The following is a 16,095-nucleotide window of genomic DNA, read 5'->3' as shown; positions in this document are numbered from 1 at the left end:
TTATGCTCGCTCTGGCTTTACCGCCGCTGGCCCACGTGAGGATGCAGGGACAGCAGCTACAGGTCCCCGCGTTACGGGCGTGCTGCTGACAGCAGGTCCCTGCTCCACGACGGTGTCCCCTTCTGGGGACCAGCCCCACCGTGTCCCCTTCTGGGGACCAGCCCCGTTGGCTGCGCTTCGTGTGGTGGTGGAGGTGCTGTGCGCGACCCCTCCTAATTATTGCAGGACCCCACCTAATTATCAGCCATTCCAGCTGCTCGCTGGGCTTCCTGCGGGCAGCGGGGCTGGAACTGCAGCACCCTGAACTCGTGCTACGTTCGCTTCTGACTGAAGCTGTGGCTAAGAATGGTAGAATGATATAAATTCAGATTTTACTTACTGTTCTACTTACATTGCTCGATGTTTAAATTCTGCTTCTGGAAAGAATTACTCTTTAAACACCTAAACGATCTGTTCGCTTCCCAGTGTTTATCATCTTTTGAATTGACTGTTCACTTTCTACTAGAAGCCACAAAAATGAGTTTATCTTCAAATTCCTTCTAGGAAGGGAAGACTGCATTGTTGGATTTCCTTTTCTGTGCTACTCCTACAATAAACACAAATCCTTATCACTGTGTGGGTAGTAACACAGTTCACTCCAAATTGTGGACTCTCTGGAAGATCTGGTTGGGATTTTTAAAACCTTGGGTTTCTCTGAAATGTAGTGCACCTTAATCCTTCATTTTGAGCTAAATTGGTGTACAGTTACATGTGGCTGGGCAGGTAGGGTGCTACCAAGTATTTTTTGGGTAACACTCTTCTGGAGGAAATACTGAGAACAGTAAATACTGCAGAAAAAAAATCCTTTTTCCTCCTGCAAATGTAGGTGTCTTAGTTCCATACCTCCATAATAATTTCTTAACAATGACATTTCAAGAAAGAACCCAGGGGTTTAAATAATAACACGAGATACAGGGCATTCTTACTCTAGAAATAAAAAGCTATGTTTGGAAAAATAAATAGTGTATTTATGGGCAAAACTGTATGGAGGGAAATGCGATGGAAAATTTGAGTCAGATGAGCTGATGTATGAGGCATTTCCCTATGGAGTCATTGGGCTGAAAAATGTTTTATATGCCTAAACTTGAACAGATGTGTGCACACACACAGCCCCCCGCCAGTTTAATATTAGCCGTTCTGTTTGGATCCCTGTGATTAATTTAGAAACAGAGCTGGTTTAGTCTGTTTTCCGGGGGCTATGGGGTATTTCCAGATCATCCAGGTACTTAAGCCTGTGCCTAGCAGTAGATATGCAAGCAGCCCGGTTATTAGGAGGATCTCTTTCGAGCTTTAAATTAGGCATGTGCTTAAATGTCTCGCTGAACTGGGATTTGTGCTTTGCAGAGGAGCGAGGGATTTCTCCCTATTAGCTTTCTTAGATGAAAATCGTTGGAGCCAGCCAGCTTTTTGCCTAAATAAGGACACGATACCAGCTTTCCGCTCTTACGGATGTTAGTTCCACCTTTTTAGTTACACATTTGTCAGAGGACAGCCAGGATTGCATCTGCCTGACCCTGCGCGAGATGCTGTTGAGGTACAGAGAGGAGGCGTTTGTTCTAGGGGATGGGCACATTTTGCCTGCTGTGCTTCTCAAGTGCAAATACTGCGTTCAGTGGTGCCGGAGAGGTGGATGGCAATAGCGCTTTGTGATTTTCGTTTGAGTACCTTGTACCGTGTTCCTCTCAGCCATTAATCTCCCTCTGAGGATTGTTTGATTTGCCTTGTAGGTGGCTGTGCATGCTGCTTCCTCTCTCTCCTAAAAATCCCCAAAGCCCTCCCCAAAAAAGCACCGCACTGCAACCAGTTGGTTCCACTCTGCTTTTCCGATTGAGCTGAACTAATGAAGGAACGTGAAAGATGATTTGGGGTTTTAAAACCAAGGATAGCTGCGGTGTGCTTCCGAAGTAGGCGGCGCGCGGGATGTCGGGCAGCTCTTGGGGCATAAGGGTGTGTTGAGTCCTGCGGTGACATCCCGGGGCTGGACAGGCTAGTAGAGCCTGGAAGGGCGATTGTATTTTTTGTGTGTGGGGATGCTTTCCCTGTTACCTTGAGGGGGAGTTTCTGGCTCCTTGGGTGCTCTGGGAGCCTTGCTGTTATGTTACACGGGTGGTGCTGTGCAGGTCAGGGGCTTGGGGTGGGTGGGTTGTGCACACCGGGCTGGTACAGATGGTAGGGTGATCCTAAATGGTGTAAAAAATAAAATTATGTATGAAAAATGCGTGTCTTGCTGGTATGCTGTCTTGGATGCAGCATTTACTCCTGATTTTACTTAAAAATAGAAAAAAAAAAAGATTCTCCCACTAAACATTTTTTTTAGGTGATTAACAAATGCCTCAATTTTAAATAAAGCAGTCATTCGTGTACAAGAGTTCCTTTGGCTTTCAAATGCATAGCTGAACTATTTTTAAAAGGAGAAATAATTTCATGTTGGAGACGGATTCCCAGGATATTTCAGAAACAAAAACCGAAGTGCTCGGGAAGACGTACACATCGATGTCCCGTGCAGCCATATGGCAGTGATCCTCCGAAGTCCCTGGCTCGCTTCAAGTCTTCGCTCCCACTGCACTTGGAATCCCCACCTCTCTGGCAGGATCCAGCTTGATTTGTATTCCTCAGCCTGCTCTTGTGCTTTTTGCAGTCTGTAGCCAAGCCCTTATTGATCTGGGTGTCTGGAAGGTCTGATTCCCTGGAGTGCTGCGTTGTGGAGCTGCTGGCAGAAACAAATGGCGGCTGCACAGGAACAGCCGCGCCGGAGCGGCCGCCTGGCCTCGCGTCCTGTTGTGGCACCGGCCCGCGGTGGGGGCTGAAAAGAAAGCCCAACAGAAGCATCTTTGAAACCCCTCGCAGCACTTTGACTGCTTTCTGCTTGGAGACTCACCCACTGCGTGAACAACTGTCCCTTTCTTCAGTTTTGAAGGAGCAGTGAGTAATCGACTGCATTCCACCTCCAGGCTACTCGGTTCTTTGCAGCTCCCCAGCTTTTGCCCCTTTAACCTTTTCTTTTCCCTACTGTTCTTCCTACATCAGCCAGCGTGTGCCTGCGGTGGGTTTTGTCCTTCTCCGAAGCTGTTTGCTTCTGCTCTCTTGTTTCTGTGGCGGGGACAGTGTGGGTGGCACCATGTCTGGGATGCAGGGAACCACACACGGGGAACCATGATGCCGCAGCAGCGTGCTCTGCGCTCCCTCCCTTCCTTCTCCGATCCTGGTCAAGTGCTGGTCGCTTTCTGGAACTTGCTGAGCAGCGCTGGAGCTTTTGTGGAGCAGCCTGTCAGCCCCAGGATCTCTTTCTGCGCCAAGGTCAACTCAGGGCTCATCCTTTTGAGTGTGAAATAGGATTTTATTATTATTATTTTTGGTGTACGCATCACTTTATCTACATGCGATTTCATCTACCACTTTACTACCAGGTTACTTACAGCCATAATATTTTTCTGCTGTTCTTCACAGCTGCTTGCCTTCCTTGGCTTGGGTATTACCATCAGGGTACGTGGTTGCTGCCTGCCCTCCTACTGTCCCGTTGACTCAGATGATGGCCTGGTCCCAGCTTCTGTCCCTGTGAAACTGCTGTGACTCCCTCCCTTGCTGGAAATGACTGTTTACTCCCACCCTTGTTTGTTATCTCTTGCCCAGTTGTTTATCTCTGCGGGGACGGTCCCTGTTCCGGTATGGCCTTGCGGATTCCTTGTGAGAAGCCTTTGAGGGAGCCACAAGTCTTGAAAATCAAAGTGGTCTGCGCTGCCTTCTGCGAGGCTGGGAGTCCCATTGCAGAAGTCTCAATGATTTTCTTTTTTTTCCTGGTGTATCATATTTATACAGATACATCAGTAGTCCGCTAATTCTTGTCTGTATTTTAAATATTGTCAGTTTTTCCTCAAAGAGCACTGGGTTTTGAGGCCTACAAGTCACCAGGGTTTTCTTTGTCTTACAGAAGTGGCATCATGCTCACCTCCCTGCTGTCCCCAGGTACCAAGGCGGTTTTAGGAAGGTTATAGCTGGCTTGCAGGTTTCCTCTTTGGTGAACACCACCCAGGGCTGGCAACCCGCTGCTCCTCAGTTTGGCTCTTTGTTCTGTGACTTCTTTTTTTTTCAGCCATTTCAGTGTCAGCCAATTTGCCAAAGAGTCCCCAGAGGAACAGACGGGTCTGGTTTTTGTACCGTGAGTAGAAATGCGAAGAAGCCGTTTCACTTGTCCTGTGTGCCACTGTCCCTCTACTAGCAGCACGAAGAAGCGAGCCTGCTCCGGCCGGTGGCTTCCTGCAGGGAGGCTCCCCTCGAGGGACGCCCAGGATGCCTGTGGCTCTGGCAGTGGTGGGACAGAAGCTGCGGTGGTCGTGGGTGAGCCGGATGGCAGCAGCGTGGTGGGGCAGGTACCTAAGGAAGGGAATCCACCAAATCATTGGCAGTTTCTTGCTAGGAATTACCTCGCTTGGCAGCTAATCCCCCGTTTCTCCGAGTGAGAAGTGATGCAGCTCAAGCTGCTGGAGCGTCCTTTGTGGTGGGGATGTTTCCGAAGGCAAGCTTGCCTCTGCTAGAGCGCGGCTGGGCCGCTTGTGCCTGCCAGTGGTCAGTGCTTCAGAGAACTGGTAAAGCAATCACAGGAGTGGTTTGTGACACATCCTTGAGTATGTGCTGCATCAACTTGTGAGGCTGTGCCTGCATTTATTGCCGTGGCATCTAGTGTGCTAACGTCTTTTCACAAGCTTGTATATTCCCGTGAGTATTTTATTCTTGTAACGCCGCTGGGAAGTTACTTGTAACCGAACTGATGGTGAAGCCTTAGCCAGGCTTGGGAGTAAAATGGTTGTCCGAAGACTGCAGAGGCCTCCAGCCGTTGTCTGAAAGGAGGCTGTGTAGGTATAGGGTCTGTTCTGATATGCTCTGCTTTCTATTTCTCTTTAGTTATTAAAAAAAAAATCAATTTTTATAATCCTTTGCTGTTATAGGTAAGTTTCTAAGCAAGGTCTTCTAAGGCCAAACCGCTTATGCTGCTGCCCGCTTGGTGCGGAGGTGAAGCTGAACGCTGGGTCTCGGTGGCTCTGTAGACTTGTGAAATGGCAGCTGTGTGTTGTCTCCCAGGCAGAGCTCAGAAGAGAACACGTACACCACAGGCAGGAAGCTCATTCTTCGACTAACAAGGTTAGGTTAAGAAGTGACCACCTGCCTAAAATTGTGAAAGCTCAGAAATAAGAAGCTGGGGGAAGTTCAGCATTGTTGGGCGGTTCTGGCAGTAGTCAAGGTGCTTTTCTCCATCTCCCGCGGTACCAAAGAGCAGCACGGACCGTGGTCTGTCTGCACTCGAGTACCAAGCTTTTCAGTATGCCATCACATCTACAGGTCACGTACCCGATTTAAGCAGTTTCCCTGCATTTGGGAGGCTAATGTGCATCGCAGGTGCTGCCACTTTTCATAATCCTTGTTAATAACGAGCCTGATGCCATGTATGGCAAGGTAAAGCAGGCAGTTGACCAGAAATGAACTGTCTGCTGCTTTGTGCTTGGTTTAGCGCATCTTCTTCCATGAAGCACAGTGGGAAAAGGGCTTCTAGTTCTTCATAAACTTCAAGTTATTTGTGGCTGTTTTCAGGAAGGCAAAAAAAAAAGTTGGTGTGCGTGTTCTGGCAGCTCACGGCCGCTGTGATGGTTGTGTGAGGAGCAGCGTGGAGAGCGCGATCCGCGCTTCAGCTTCCTTCCCAAGGGGTCTGTAAACGTACTCAGGTCATTCAGGGAAAATGACAATCTGGGGCTTCTTATTTCACTCTAGGAAATAATTTCCAACAAAAAATTTTGCGTAGTAAGTTTCTATCCACATTAATTAATATTCTGTATTTTTTATCTTTGGTGAAATAAAGCTGTTCAAACTCCCATTGAACTCAAGCCGGAGTAAAATTTTAGTTACAGTTCAGCAATCTGCTCGGATTCACTGCTCTCCTTTTCCTCAAAACAAATTGTACTGAAAACGGATTTACTGAAACAAACTTTTCAATTATTTCTGCAGCTTAGGAAGTTGACGCAGCAGGCAGTATGTGACAGAAGAAACAGTTTGCCTGACCAGCTTGTGTTTTCGCCGTTACCTTGTTCTAGCGCAGAGCTTCCTCTTCGCATGGCTCTCTGGAAGGAGCGTCCGTGTGATCTGTACCGCGCTCAGCCACGTGCAGGCTGGACACCCGGTCATACCGGAAGTGCTTTTGGAGGTCTGGTGAGGCGCTGGGGTTCTCTGTCCTTGGCTGTCGGTCAGCACGACCCTCGTGCGTAGCTGTGGTGTGCCGGTAACTTGCAGTAACCGACGGCGAGGCGGCAGCCTTCTGGCGTAGCTGGCTGCTGACAGCTTCCATCTTCCTGAGGTTAGCGCTTTCTGCCTGAGGAGCCTCACAGTCGTGTGAAGTCACAGAGGTCTGGAAAGCTTTCCTGCCCTTCGTCTGAACAGGTGGGAAGTGCTGACCAGGTTTAGCAGAGCTAATTTAAGTGCGGGACATCTTGTGAAGCAGTCTCTGGTAAGGATCTGGAATACATGTTCCATTGCAAACTCCTCTTTTGCCTTCAGAACATCTTTTTCTGTACAGCGAAGTCACAAAGCTGCCATTGAGGAAACAATTACATGGATTTGAGTGATGCCGTTGTAGGGAGAGGTGGCATCTCTTGCTAGACCAGCTGACAGAGCTGGGAAAGAACAGTCTTCTTGGAATCTGGGTCACAGTGAAGCCGCGGCCATTCTTAAATGTTGCAGAGTGACTGATCGGGGGCGTTGTGGCAGACAGAGTCATGGCACGGGGTGTCTGTTTTATTTGTGTGTCATTCACGCCAGTTTTTGAGGCTTCTTTATGAAGCAAGCACTAGCAGAGTTCCTTTTTCCTGTCACAATACGGTGCTGGGTGAATTAGGTGTTCATACCCATTCCATTGTCTCCAGCTCAGCTGAGAGCCTCTGACTTACAGGAGCAGACAGAATTGCTCTCTTTTGGCTTCTCTCTCCCCCCCCCCCCCCCCCCCCCGCCCAAATGGCTGTGAGAGTGATATTTGGGTCAGCTGCCTCGAGTGTGTCATTTTCTTTTGACACTCATCCCTCTGAGCGTGTAAGAGGAGCCTGGTGGGGAAAAGCTGTGGTGCTGTTGGCTGCAGTGGAATTAGGAGTGGTTAGGGGGGTTTTGTGGTTATTTGAATCACTGATCACGTCACGGTGGGGAAATATCTCTGATGGCTGCCTGAAACAGTGCGCGGGTGAAGACGGCCAACCTCAGTCCTCGCTGCGAGGGAGGCAGAGGGACCCTGTAAGTGCTCACACGCTCAGGCACGTACAAAGGTGGCTGCCCTGCAGCAGCATGTGTCCGTCTTGCAGGGGTGTTTCAGGTAGGGCATCGTGCTCCGATTTGCATCCTGAGCGTGCAAACAGTTCTGGTTCACCTGGGGTGTGCTCTTCGCCTGTTTGCCTCCAGTGCAGTCCCGCACAGTGGTGCTGGGCCTGTCTGTACAGGAGCTGTTGTGGGGTTTGAAGGAGGATGCTGTTTTTCCCTCTGAAAGGAGCTTAATATCCTGCAGTGAGCTGAACCTGTAGGATTAGTCAGCAGGTGTGTGCAGTAACCCAAGCCTGCTGTCACTTTGGAGTGCTGTTTGTCACTCGGTACCTGGCTTTTTGTGCTCTGCCCCATCCCTTTCCATCTTTTCCATCCCTACCCTTCCACTGCCCATAGCTGTTTATGCTAAAATAGCTGCTGAGGACACAGGTGTGATGGGCTACTAAAATGTTAAAAATACTATACTGTTAGGTATTGTTTATATAGCACTGCACGCGGCGTGTCATGGGTGACTGCACAGCAAGCAGCCCAAGCTTATTTGGGCACTCAGCCTGCACTGTGGATGGAAAAGGTTTTATGTCCCCAAATCACTTTCCTGTGTATTTCAAGTCCCTGTAAAACGTTTCCTCTCTGTTACATTCATTCTTAGAGGAAAAACAGCTTTGCTGCTGTGGTCCCAGCCTCTTCTCGGTGACACCTAGTGCAGGGGCTGCAGGTGATGGACACAGATCGAAACGCAGGAAATTCCACTTAAAGGGAGAACAACTTTTTTCTGTGAGTGTGGGCAAATGTCGGAGCCAGCTGCTCAGAGAGCTCCTGGATTCTCCATCCTTGGAGCACGGGATGTCTCTGCGTTTGTAGCCGTTGCTCGGGAGCCTGCCCTGGAGCTCTGTTGAGGTAGTAGGCTGAAAACAGCAGATAGAATTAGTAGTTTAAACTGCAAGTTGGCAGAATATTGTAACTTTTTAGGGTAATGCATATTGGCACAAGGAAAACTAGAGGTCGTCAAGTATAAATGAATGACCGAGGTGAGCGGGTGCTTCTGTTGCTTAAAAAGAAGCTGTCACAGCGTCGGGCTTGTTGGGCATTTGGCATGCTTATCTCCGAAGCATTTCATCAAGTGGTAGCACTTCATGTCCTGAGCCAAGGAGCACGTGTTATCTCATCGAATGGATATCTAGCTGGGAGCAGCTCCTGGCGAGAACTTCTTGGTATTTGGAAGATGAGTGCTGAGTATCTCTGATCATCTCTCGGAAAAGCCTGCAGAATCCATTTTGTGTGGAATAAAGGGAGCCAACAGCTCAGCCAGGAGTATTTTGTAGTCCTGAATCCATCCTGGCCCAACTCAGCAATTTGGTTAGTCATTTGTGTTGGTAGGAACAGTCATTTTTGAGGACACGCTGCTGACCTCTGGATGTTACAAGGGTTAGCGTAGCAGTCCCTGGCTGTGCTGTGTGCAGACAGCCTGGTCTGGTTCAGGTTTTGGTTAAACACTTTGGCCTTGGTCTTGAAACACCAGGCTTGGCTGTTCTCTCTAGTATGGCTTGAGGTCCAGATTCAATCTTTTCTCAAAAAGAAATTGCCCTTTTCAAACCCTGTAATGCCTTGTTTTCAATGTCTGACACAGGGAAGGAGTTCGTGTATGTTCCCAACTCCTGTGCAGAGAAGAACAAGCACAGCAGTGCTGGGGCCCAGTGCAGGGCAGAGCCCGAGTCAGTAAATGGTGGTGAGCCTCTGCCAGTGCTACATAAGGTCTGCTCATATAGGAGCTGTTCAAAACCACCTGGGCTTCATGGGCTTAGATTACATTGCAAAGAAATGCTTTGAAGTGTGTGAGACTCGAGAGGCGTTCAGACTAAGGAGAGTGCTGCAGAGAGCTTCAGCAGAGTGAACCCGGTGGCTGTTAGAGCTCCGGCAGCAGTTCTTCATCCATTGTTACTCCCAGCCCATGAGCTGCATGAAGGGAGAAGGCTTACTGGCACACAAGCCTCGGCCCGGTACCGCACTGCTACAGCCCAGGTTTGGTCTGAGGCTGAGCCTTCCTGCCCCGAGGATTGAGTGTTTCCTTGCAAAGACTGTCAAATGCGCCGTGTCTCGTTGTGTAATCTGCTGACCGGTTTATTTTCTCCATTATTATATTTCACATCAGAGCACCAGCATCACCTGGGGCTTGCTTCTGAAGTTTCTTGGTGTCTCAAGTCAGTAGGACTGATCTGAAGAGCAACCTCCTCAAATTTACTGCACATCTGACAGCTCTGTCCTGAGCTGCTACAGAAATGTCCAAGTTGGGAGCTCACTGTACCACTCTGCAGCTGATCCACCTCTTCCCCACTGGTTTGAAGGGCACTGAATGCTGAGCCTGTATAAGGGGACACAGGCTGACAGGGACCCAAAAGCAGGACTCCAAAAATCCCTCGAAATAACAGAGACTCGACAGCTCAGCCTCCGTTTTCAATGAAGGTTTCCAGTCCTCAATGCACCTGAGTGGGGCTTGCAGCTTGTCCTGTCCTCGTGCTGGAGCTGCCCCGATGTGCGCTGCTCTTCGGAAGGGATCTCGTGTGCTCCGAGGTGTCTGCCCTGGAAATGCCGCGTCCTGGATGCTGTAGGTGAAGTAAATGCTTGTTCTGGCCAGCACAAAACATACAACGATTTGAATTGTGTCACTGCGGGGTAGTGTTGCTAAAATTGTCACTTGGCTTTCCATGTTAGCACTACCTAGAGGGCACTCTGAGGCTACTGGAGGTTCATGTCTTAGCTGCACATTCCAGTTTATCTTTAAGCTGAATGCTTGGGTGGATATATGTGTGTTGATTTTCAAAAAGATACGTATTTGACATCTTTATTTTTCTGACAGCACAAGAATCTTATTATATCTCTACCTCCTACCCGCATTTCAGTATGCTGTTTATATTCTGCATCGAATCTGCGGTCTGATCATTCGACGAGGGGGTTTTTAGACTCGGGGGGGTTGGTCTGGGGATCAGCAGAACCTTGTTAACGTGCCTGGGATTTGAAGGCGCTGTTCAGAAGCTGTTCCCAAATTGACATTGATGCCGTGGCTTTTTTGGAACTGCTCTCTGTTCTTTGCCACCGTGAGGCTTACGAGATGACTGGGTACTTCCAGTTACTCGAGAAAGCGTTGTGTTTTGTCCAAAAAGCACCAGGCTTTTAACTCCAAAATGTTACATAATACAGATTTAAAAAAAAAATAAAAATCAGTACGGTTGTTTCCATACTATTTTTCAGCTGCACGGTGCTGCAAGCACTTCCTTAAAACATAGGAATAAAGGTAATGGCGACTGAGCGCGCCTCCTTCGCGAGTGAGGGAAGCAGGGAGCTGTCTGGTCGCTGTCACGCAGGAGGAACCCCGCAGGAGGATCCCCCTGTCCTTCCCCTCGCGCCCCCGGGGAGGACGGGTGCTGGAGCCGCTGGGAGTGCGGGTGGTGGCGGCGCGCTGCCAGCCTGGGTACGTGGTGGGCTCGTACCCTGCCGGTGCTGGGTCTGGCCGAGGCTTTCTCCCTTCTTAGTAGTGAATTCTGACTCATTTTCCAGGTTTAAAAAAAAGATAAAATGCAAAAATGCTGAGCTTCCCCAAAAATTGTAAATCATGCAATTTCTTACATTTCAATGTAAATGAGATTTGAATGAATAATGCTAATTATTCATTCATCCTAATTCAAATCCTATTTTAATTAGCCTGTGGGCCTAATTTCACTTTCATGCAGCATGAAACCTCTTTTGATTATCAACAGAATTGCCATGCATTTATTCTTGATTTTTTTTCTGATCAGCACACATCTTTTTACGCTGCTTAAAAACAAAAGAAAACAAATATTTCAGCAATAGATTAATCAAATTTAATTAGGATGACACGGTAGGATATGTTTTAAGGAAAAAAAAAAAAGTGCAGGAGCATAAGAACATTCCCTGTCATGATCATCTTTTGGCTTCAGAGGCTTTCTCCTATGCCTGCTGTTTAAGCGAGGTGCCGGTGTCGTGCTGAGGGTCGGTGGCATCGAGAGCTTCGGCTCCTGCTCTCCCCTGGGAGCTGGATCTTGGGGCGAGAAGGAGCACGGGGCTGTGTCGTGCCTCAGGTACGTGCAGTGGAAGCCGAGCTGGGAGCTGAAGCCCCTACTGGGGTTGGCTGTGGTTGGGGAAGGGTCTCGCAGGATTTGCCTGTGTGCCCTGGCAGCAGCCCGCCAGCCGTGGCCGAAGCTGAGTGTAGCTTCCTCCTGCCCAGCCCGCGCCTGGTGTCGGACATCGCGAAGGCGTTTTGGATTCGGAAGGGGTTTGGGATTTGGAAGGCTTTTGGGATTCGGCAGCCTGTTCTTCAACCCTGGCTGTCGCATGGCGCACCAAGCTATCGGTGCCGTACGTCACGGGGCACGGAGGCATCGCAGGGAGCGTTTCACAAAAGCTTCTCTGGGCCAAGCTGCCTCCACTCCTCCTGTCCCTGCTGCGTCTTGGTCATCTCACCTGGAGACAGGATTTTAAGGTAGCTGAGTAATCTGCCATTCAGAGGCGCGCGTTTTCTTCCCTGACTGCCGGGAGGCTATTACAGCTAGGTAGGAAAGCTGGAACGAGGTCAAATTAATCCCGTGTTTAAACACATTCAAAAGCACACGTGGGCTGGACAGGGGAAGCTCCACACGAGGGGCTGTTCAGTGCTTGTGTCAGTATTTGAGCAACAGGGATGTGGTAAATCAGCTCGGAAATTTCCTGCAGTGAAACTGTTAACTTGAAAATGATTTTTTTTTCCCATGTACCTGCTCCAAATTCTTTTTTTTTCTTTCTTTCTTTTTTCTTTCCCCTTTCTGGATGTCAGTGTCTGCTCGGAGCTGGCGCACAGAACTTTAATTCACAGGAGCCAGCTCGCTGTCAGAGATAGCGTCGTGCTGTTTGCATCCCGCGTCCTGTCTGCTCCAAGGAGCTGCCTCTGCTCTAAGTGCTGGAATGAGCTTATGACAAATACAAGGAATGAAAGTCTCTCTCAAATGCACTTTCTGGCATGACTTAAATTAGCTGAAATTGCTGACATTTTGCCTTTTTCAGATGTGTGTCAGTGTCCATAGACTTTTGCTTCAAACAATGGAAAATTATTGAGTTAAATGTTGCCAGAACAACAGTTCTGGGAGACACTAAGTGTACATTAGGTGAAGGTTACTGCAGTATATCTGGGTCCTGCAGTACACATGTTGTAGAGGCAGAAATATGCGTTCTCTAGCCTTGGCTGATCTCGCGAAATTCAAGAATTTTAAGTGCCTAATCCTGCTTGTAACTTTTTTTCCTGTTACTTCCCATTAGGATGGGCCGAGCACCTCAGTAGAACAGCGGGTTAATGCCAGGTCGTTCCGCTTGAGCCTAAAAGACAAAGAAGGTGCCAAACATTCTTTGCCAGCTGGTGGATTTTCCCATATTTGTATCAGCAGCGCTGCTCTGGACTGAAACTAAATTTGGAATAAATGACACTTTGCTGTCAAAGAGAAACAGAGGTTTTCAACAACTTCAAATTGTAGCAGTAAGAGCTCTCTAATCAACAGAAGTCTTGGTTAGTAAATGCACAGCTGGTATGGCTTCCTCACGTGAAGGCTGTGGTTAATCGAAACGTAAATGTCTACATTGTCGGTGTCTGTGCATTTGTGACGCCAGTGATGCCGTCCTCAGGTAGAAAACACACCTTGAAAAGGCTGACGTGTACCTCGAAAAACGTGGTGCAATCCCAAGGTAGCATCTCATCTAAAACTCAAGATTCAGTTTCCTCTCTCATAGGGATATCGCTCTAATTTAAGTCTTCTCTGCTAGCAGCCATCCAGGAATGAACACTGACACCTGAAAAGTTAAAGGCTGGTTCCTGCCTTTAGTCCAAATTAAAACCAGCAACAGTGTTTGTTTTTGAGTTTGCTCAGTAGCTTCCTTATAGAAAAGAATTTGGCCCTAACGTTGTCAGTGAGTGAAAATTAACCCCTTTTTTTTTCCTCATTGCTCAGTTAAAACACGTCAGCTAGCAACGTGCGCGTGCCATTGCATGTTCTTGTTTGGTGCCTAGATTGATAAAGCATCTCAGTGCGAATGGGAGTGTTGTGGCTCTTAACTCTGTTCCCCGCGTTTGGACACAGTTTTCACTTGAGCTCTCTGTTCAGCGTATGGGAGTCTCCTCAAGCGCACGGTATCTGCAGCCTCTGCTACCTGTGTTGAGTCCTAATCTAAGTGAGCCACTGGAAAATGCCAAGCACGGGGGGCTGAAGCAGCCTCTCGCATCTTGCTGTAACGCAGAACTCAGGGTTGCAAAGCTGAAGTCAGGGAGCTTTCTGAAACAAGGGGTCAGAGCCCGAAGCCTGGGCCTGGACCCCTCTGGTCTCTTTTGCCCATTAAAATGCTTTTTTTTGGCAGCCAGTTCTGTCTATGGCATAATGGTAGCATAGTTGCCTAATAAGAAGAGCGTCGATTATAAGCCTTAGGTTGATTGCATGCTCAATTGACAGACACTAGGTTAAGTGAATCACCAGTAATCCGTCCCTTTCTTCCCACGTTTCCCAGCTAAACAAATTGAACTCTAAATCTTTCACTTTCAGGCATCCTCCCCATTCTTCGGATGGCTTTGAGACTGCTACATTCACTTTCTGACGTTTAAGCAACTTTTGAAGGATGCAGACACGGGCATTGTATGCTGTCTCGCTAACAAGGAGGTAAGGTCACCCTCCTTGCTCCTGTTTGCATGTTACACCACCAAGGATTACATTAATCACTTTTGTTCTATTGCCAGTGCTCGTTGACACCCTTACCCATTAGGACCCTGACTCCCTTTCCTATTAACTGCTGTCCAGAGTAACCGCTCTTTTACGTGTTCTTCTGCTTAGCTCTATGTCCTTGCATTAAGCTGGGCTAAAGCATTTTTTTGTTTCAGTGGACTCAGCCTCTCAAACAATGCATTTTTTTGCATCACTGATATTCTTATCTTTATTTGTCAGTCTGCAAACTTCTGGGCCATTTGTGGATTTTGTCAGTAGCCATTTTCTGTTCAGGGGAAAAAGCAGACTGGTTGCCAGGCCTGTTTCTAGTCTTTGTAGGACTCGCTGTAATTAAGAGTGATTGATCTTTGTTCTAACGTGGGAATCATTATTCAAGATCTTTAATTCTCTTAACGTGTGCTTTTTTTAATACTCTATCATGCTATCTTTTTCTCACATTATCAAGAAGTAATAAATCAAATGTTCTGTGGAGCCCAACCACATCATGCCGGTGCTGTTGCCTTTTCAATGAAACATTTTGTTCTGCATTGATTGCATCCCCTCAAATTTCATTACATTGCCTGTGAACAACTTCATAGTTGTGTGGAAGAAGTTGAATAGATGTAAATCTTAGTTTTCTTCCAGTCTCCTCAAATTTCTCTGCTTTAAGACCAAATCAATTTTAAGATTAGAGTGCCAGAGATTTTTCCAGTTCTGGTTTTAGAACTCCTTTTTTAGAACTCTCCTTTCTCCGGACTTCCTCTGTTGTCTCCAGCACCTGAGATTCCTGAGGGCTGATCTTAGCGGTAAAGACTGAAGAAAAAAGGCATTCAGCAACTCTGCCTTCTCCATATCGTTTGTCACCAGGGCACCTGCCCCATTCAGCAGTGGGCCGACATTTTCCCATCTTCCTTTTTCTACTGATGTATTTGAAGAAGCCCGTCTTGTTGTCCTTGACATCCCTTGCCAGATTTAATTCCAGCAGGGCCTTGGCCTTCCTTGTCACATCCCTGCATACTCTGACAGTGTCCCTATATCCCTCCCGAGTGGCCTGTCCCTTTTTTCACATGCTGTAAACTTCCTTCTTCTGCTTGAGCTTCACCAGGAGCTCCCTGCTCACCCATGCACGTCTCCTGGCCCCTTTGCTTGCCTTCTTGCTCATAGGGATGCACTGATCTTGAGCTTGGAAGAAGTGATACTCGAATACTGACCCCCGTTCCTTCCAGGGCCCTAACCCATGGAATTCTTCCAATTAAATCCCTGAAGAAGACAAAGTCTGCTCTCCTGAAGTCCAGGGTCACAATACTACTTTTTGCCCTGCTTCCTCCTAGCAAGATCCTGAACCTTTGACCAAGTGTTCCTCATTTTTTTTTTGACTTGAAAATTTCTATTACTGTTACATCTTTAACATCATCAGAGGACTGAAAGATATCCCCTGTGCTATAGCAATGTCAAATGGTTCTTTCTGTCCTTAATGTTTTACCAGTTTTACTACTTAAAGCACCAGGTAGGCCTATAGTGTTGCTAGCTTTTTGTTCATTATAATACTTCACAGTGCTCTCAGCTCTGAGTTTCCACTGATAGTGTTTTTTTTTTTGTTTGTTTGTTTTTGTTTTTGTTTTTTTTACTGTTAAGATTACAAACTTATATTGGTTGCTATCTAATAGGTATCTTCTTTAACTAGATTTTCCTTCCACTATCCCAGTGGCACTACGAGATACATATCCTAAGGTCTTCTGTGCCTTAAAGGGAGACTGTTAGCCTCCCTGAGGGATTGAGCCAAAATACACAGAACGAGTAGTTTGACCATAAGGTTAGAAGTGAGATGTCACTTGGGTCACACACTGTCTCTGGCTTAGACCTGCAGGATAGCATTGGTCAGGTCACAATCTATATAAGGTTGTCCTGTCCTTAAAACAAAGATAATAGCAGTTGCCTGCCTCTCAGGCTTTGGCTGGGCAATTCGTTTCTGCCTTGCAGCAGCTGGCACTGCTCCATAGATAGAACTGTTTCCACTGTCTCTGGTGGAGGCCAACACTGC

General features: G+C 47.7%; 1 protein-coding gene across 6 annotated transcripts in view; it reads left to right on the top strand.

Moving 5' to 3' along the window:
* The window catches only part of GJC1 (gap junction protein gamma 1), a 28,660-nt gene that overhangs the window by 2,958 nt on the left and 9,607 nt on the right, over positions 1-16,095 (top strand). For 3 of the 6 annotated variants that reach the window (XR_004781832.2, XR_004781831.2, XM_035566975.2), the window contains exon 2: positions 13,899-14,012. The gene's annotated coding sequence lies outside the window, so the exon portion shown is untranslated. Of the gene's footprint in view, positions 1-2,494; positions 2,962-9,475; positions 9,929-12,630; positions 12,845-13,898; positions 14,013-16,095 lie in introns of those variants that run through there. The other 3 variants (XM_035566976.2, XM_035566978.2, XM_050715512.1) reach the window with 3 other exon arrangements.

This window comes from Cygnus atratus, chromosome 25, assembly GCF_013377495.2.
Source record: "Cygnus atratus isolate AKBS03 ecotype Queensland, Australia chromosome 25, CAtr_DNAZoo_HiC_assembly, whole genome shotgun sequence".
Taxonomy (NCBI): domain Eukaryota; kingdom Metazoa; phylum Chordata; class Aves; order Anseriformes; family Anatidae; genus Cygnus; species Cygnus atratus.
The sequence above is the reverse complement of the archived record's forward strand: the minus strand, read 5'-3'. Positions and strand labels throughout refer to the sequence as shown.